Genomic DNA, 6,063 nt, shown 5'->3' with positions numbered 1-6,063 from the left:
TACCTCCTTTTCTTCTCACTAATGGAGCTTTCATTTGGTGGTATTTTATTGCTGCTGACATTTTTACTTTTTTTGTTATTAATCAAAATGTAACGATTTTTTTGCAAAAAAATGACATTTTTCACTTTCAGCTGTAAAATTTTGCAAAAAAAACGACATCCATATATAAATTTTTCGCCAAATTTATTGTTCTACATGTCTTTGATAAAAAAAAATGTTTGGGCAAAAAAAAATGGTTTGGGTAAAAGTTATAGCATTTACAAACTATGGTACAAAAATGTGAATTTCCGCTTTTTGAAACAGCTCTGACTTTCTGAGCACCTGTCATGATTCCTGAGGTTCTACAATGCCCAAACAGTAGAAACCCCCCACAAATGACCCCATTTCGGAAAGTAGACACCCTAAGGTATTCGCTGATGGGCATAGTGAGTTCATAGAACTTTTTATTTTTTGTCACAAGTTAGCGGAAAATGATGATGATTTTTATTTTATTTTTTTTTCTTACAAAGTCTCATATTCCACTAACTTGCGACAAAAAATAAAAGATTTTAGGAACTCGCCATGCCCCTCACGGAATACCTTGGGGTGTCTTCTTTCCAAAATGGGGTCACTTGTGGCGTAGTTATACTGCCCTGGCAATTTAGGGGCCCAAATGTGTGAGAAGAACTTTGCAATCAAAATGTGTAAAAAATGGCCTGCAAAATCCGAAAGGTGCACTTTGGAATATGTGCCCCTTTGCCCACCTTGGCAGCAAAAAAGTGTCACACATCTGGTATCGCCGTACTCAGGAGAAGTTGGGGAATGTGTTTTGGGGTGTCATTTTACATATACCCATGCTGGGTGAGAAAAATATCTTGGTCAAATGCCAACTTTGTATAAAAAAAATGGGAAAAGTTGTCTTTTGCCAAGATATTTCTCTCATCCAGCATGGGTATATGTAAAATGACACCCCAAAACACATTCCCCAACTTCTCCTGAGTACGGCGATACCAGATGTGTCACACTTTTTTGCTGCCAAGGTGGGCAAAGGGGCACATATTCCAAAGTGCACCTTTCAGATTTTGCAGGCCATTTTTTACACATTTTGATTGCAAGGTACTTCTCACACATTTGGGCCCCTAAATTGCCAGGGCAGTATAACTACGCCACAAGTGACCCCATTTTGGAAAGAAGACACACCAAGGTATTCCGTGAGGGGTATGGCGAGTTCCTAGAATTTTTTATTTTTTGTCACAAGTTAGCGGAAAATGATGATTTTTTTTTTTCTCTTTTTTCCTTACAAAGTCTCATATTCCACTAACTTGCGACAAAAAATAAAAAATTCTAGGAACTCGCCATGCCCCTCACGGAATACCTTGGGGTGTCTTCTTTCCAAAATGGGGTCACTTGTGGCGTAGTTATACTGCCCTGGCAATTTAGGGGCCCAAATGTGTGAGAAGTACCTTGCAATCAAAATGTGTAAAAAATGGCCTGCAAAATCTGAAAGGTGCACTTTGGAATATGTGCCCCTTTGCCCACCTTGGCAGCAAAAAAGTGTGACACATCTGGTATCGCCGTACTCAGGAGAAGTTGGGGAATGTGTTTTGGGGTGTCATTTTACATATACCCATGCTGGATGAGAGAAATATCTTGGCAAAAGACAACTTTTCCCATTTTTTTATACAAAGTTGGCATTTGACCAAGATATTTTTCTCACCCAGCATGGGTATATGTAAAATGACACCCCAAAACACATTCCCCAACTTCTCCTGAGTACGGCGATACCAGATGTGTGACACTTTTTTGCTGCCAAGGTGGGCAAAGGGGCACATATTCCAAAGTGCACCTTTCGGATTTTGCAGGGCATTTTTTACACATTTTGATTGCAAAGTTCTTCTCACACATTTGGGCCCCTAAATTGCCAGGGCAGTATAACTACGCCACAAGTGACCCCATTTTGGAAAGAAGACACCCCAAGGTATTCCGTGAGGGGCATGGCGAGTTCCTAGAATCTTTTATTTTTTGTCGCAAGTTAGTGGAATATGAGACTTTGTAAGGAAAAAAGAAAAAAAAAGAAAAATCATCATTTTCCGCTAACTTGTGACAAAAAATAAAAAATTCTAGGAACTCACCGTGCCCCTCACGGAATACCTTGGGGTGTCTTCTTTCCAAAATGGGGTCACTTGTGGCGTAGTTATACTGCCCTGGCAATTTAGGGGCCCAAATGTGTGAGAAGTACCTTGCAATCAAAATGTGTAAAAAATGGCCTGCAAAATCTGAAAGGTGCACTTTGGAATATGTGCCCCTTTGCCCACCTTGGCAGCAAAAAAGTGTGACACATCTGGTATCGCCGTACTCAGGAGAAGTTGGGGAATGTGTTTTGCGGTGCCATTTTACATATAACCATGCTGGGTGAGAGAAATATCTTGGCAAAAGACAACTTTTCCTATTTTTTTATACAAAGTTGGCATTTGACCAAGATATTTTTCTCACCCAGCATGGGTATATGTAAAATGACACCCCAAAACACATTCCCCAACTTCTCCTGAGTACAGGCGATACCAGATGTGTGACACTTTTTTGCAGCCTAGATGCGCAAAGGGGCCCAAATTCCTTTTAGGAGGGCATTTTTAGACATTTGGATCCCAGACTTCTTCTCACACTTTCGGGCCCCTAAAAAGCCAGGGCAGTATAAATACCCCACATGTGACCCCACTTTGGAAAGAAGACACCCCAAGGTATTCAATGAGGGGCCTGGCGAGTTCCTAGAAATTTTTTATTTTTTGCATAAGTTAGCGGAAATTGATTTTTTTGGTTTTTTTCTCACAAAGTCTCACTTTCCGCTAACTTAGGACAAAAATTTGCCCTGGCTTTTTAGGGGCCCTAAAGCGTGAGAAGAAGTCTGGAATATAAATGTCTAAAAATGTTTACGCATTTGGATTCCGTGAGGGGTATGGTGCGTCCATGTGAGATTTAATTTTTTGACACAAGTTAGTAGAATATGAGACTTAGTAAGAAAAAACAAAAACAAACAAAAAATTTCCGCTAACTTGTGCCAAAAAAAATGTCTGAATGGAGCCTGACCAGGGGGGGGTGATCAATGACAGGGGGGTGATCAATGACAGGGGGGGTGATTAATGACAGGGGGGTGATCAATGACAGGGGGGTAATCACCCATATAGACTCCCGGATCACCCCCCTGTCACTGATCACCCCCCCTGTAAGGCTCCATTCAGACATCCGCATGATTTTTTACGGATCCATGGATACATGGATCGGATCCACAAAACACACATGCGGACGTCTGAATGGAGCCTTACAGGGGGGTTATCAATGACAGGGGGTGATCAGGGTGATCACCCCCCTGTCACTGATCACCCCCCCTGTAAGGCTCCATTCAGACATCCGCATGATTTTTTACGGATCCATGGATACATGGATCGGATCCACAAAACACATGCGGACGTCTGAATGGAGCCTTACAGGGGGGTTATCAATGACAGGGGGTGATCAGGGTGATCACCCCCCTGTCACTGATCACCCCCCCGTAAGGCTCCATTCAGACATCCGCATGATTTTTTACGGATCCATGGATACATGGATCGGATCCACAAAACACATGCGGACGTCTGAATGGAGCCTTACAGGGGGGTTATCAATGACAGGGGGTGATCAGGGTGATCACCCCCCTGTCACTGATCACCCCCCCTGTAAGGCTCCATTCAGACATCCGCATGATTTTTACGGATCCATGGATACATGGATCGGATCCACAAAACACATGCGGACGTCTGAATGGAGCCTTACAGGGGGGTGATCAATGACAGGGGGGTGATCAGGGAGTGTATATGGGTGATCACCCGCCTGTCATTGATCACCCCCTGTAAGGCTCCATTCAGACGTCCGCATGTGTTTTGCGGATCCGATCCATGTATCCATGGATCCGTAAAAATCATGCGGACGTCTGAATGGAGCCTTACAGGGGGGTGATCAATGACAGGGGGGTGATCAATGACAGGGGGTGATCAGGGAGTGTATATGGGTGATCACCCGCCTGTCATTGATCACCCCCCTGTAAGGCTCCATTCAGACGTCCGCATGTGTTTTGCGGATCCGATCCATGTATCCATGGATCCGTAAAAATCATGCGGACGTCTGAATGGAGCCTTACAGGGGGGTGATCAATGACAGGGGGGTGATCAATGACAGGGGGTGATCAGGGAGTGTATATGGGTGATCACCCGCCTGTCATTGATAACCCCCCTGTAAGGCTCCATTTAGACGTCCGTATGCGTTTTGCGGATCCGATCCATGTATCCGTGGATCCGTAAAAATCATACGGACGTCTGAACGGAGCCTGACAGGGGGGTGATCAATGACAGGGCGATGATCAATGACAGGGGGGTGATCAGGGAGTTTATATGGGGTGATCATGGGTGATCAGGGGTTTATAAAGGGTTAATAAGTGACGGGGGGGGGTGTAGTGTAGTGTAGTGTAGTGTGGTGTTTGGTGCGACTGTACTGACCTACCTGAGTCCTCTGGTGGTCGATCCTAACAAAAGGGACCACCAGAGGACCAGGTAGGAGGTATATTAGACGCTGTTATGAAAACAGCGTCTAATATACCTGTTAGGGGTTAAAAAATTCGGATCTCCAGCCTGCCAGCGAGCGATCGCCGCTGGCAGGCTGGAGATCCACTCGCTTACCTTCCGTTCCTGTGAGCGCGCGCGCCTGTGTGCGCGCGTTCACAGGAAATCTCGCGTCTCGCGAGATGACGCATATATGCGTGACTGTGCGCAGGGCTGCCACCTCCGGAACGCGAATCTGCGTTAGGCGGTCCGGAGGTGGTTAATGAGCACCACGATACTGTCCTTGCTGGGCACCCGGGGGGGGGGTAGAGCCACAGTGGATCTCATTGCTCGGAGATTCTGGTGGCCGGCTCTTCGTAAGTCAGTTGAGGGCTTTGTGGTAGCCTGCGAGACCTGCGCTCGTGCCAAAGTCCCTCATTCACGGCCATCTGGTCCTCTCCTTCCATTACCCATTCCTTCCCGTCCTTGGACACATCTGTCCATGGATTTCATTACAGACCTGCCTCGTTCCTCAGGGAAGACTGTGATTCTGGTGGTGGTGGACCGTTTTAGCAAAATGGCACATTTTGTTCCCTTTCCTGGTTTACCCAATGCTGGCGCAGGCATTTATTGATCACATTGTCAAACTGCATGGTATCCCTTCAGACATAGTCTCTGATAGGGGCACGCAGTTTGTTTCCAGATTCTGGAAGGCTTTCTGTTCTCGCTTGGGGGTTCGGTTGTCATTCTCTTCTGCTTTCCACCCACAGTCGAATGCCCAGACAGAGCGCGTCAATCAGAATCTGGAGACATATCTGCGTTGTTTTGTGGCGGAGAATCAGGAGGATTGGTGTTCTTTTCTCTCCCTTGCTGAGTTTGCTTTAAATAACCGTCGTCAGGAGTCCTCTGATAAGTCACCATTTTTTGGTGCATATGGGTTTCATCCGCAGTTTGGGACATTCTCTGGAGAGGGGGCTTCTGGTTTACCTGATGAGGACAGATTCTCCTCGTTTTTGTCATCTATTTGGCAAAAGATTCAGGATAATCTAAAGAGCATGAGTGAGAGATATAAGCGTGTGGCTGATAAGAGACGTGTGCCTGGTCCGAACCTGAATGTTGGTGATCTGGTATGGTTGTCTACTAAGAATATCAAATTGAAGGTTCCCTTCTGGAAGTTGGGTCCTAAGTTTATTGGGCCTTACAAAATCTTGTCCGTCATCAATCCCGTTGCCTACCGTCTTGATCTTCCTCAGACTTGGAAGATCCATAATGTTTTTCACAAGTCCCTATTAAAACCTTATGTCCAACCCATTGTACCCTCCTCTTTGCCTCCTCCTCCGATTGTGGTTGATGGTAATCTTGAATTTCAGGTCTCTAGGATTGCAGATTCTCGTGTTGTCCGCGGTTCTCTCTAGTACCTCGTTCATTGGGAGGGTTATGGTACTGAGGAGAGGATGTGGGTCCCAGTGACGGACATTAAGACCACTCGTCTCATCAGGGCTTTCCATAGGTCCCA

The sequence above is a fragment of the Bufo gargarizans genome, chromosome 3 (genome assembly GCF_014858855.1).
Source record: "Bufo gargarizans isolate SCDJY-AF-19 chromosome 3, ASM1485885v1, whole genome shotgun sequence".
NCBI classification, from domain to species: domain Eukaryota; kingdom Metazoa; phylum Chordata; class Amphibia; order Anura; family Bufonidae; genus Bufo; species Bufo gargarizans.
The sequence above is the reverse complement of the archived record's forward strand: the minus strand, read 5'-3'. Positions refer to the sequence as shown.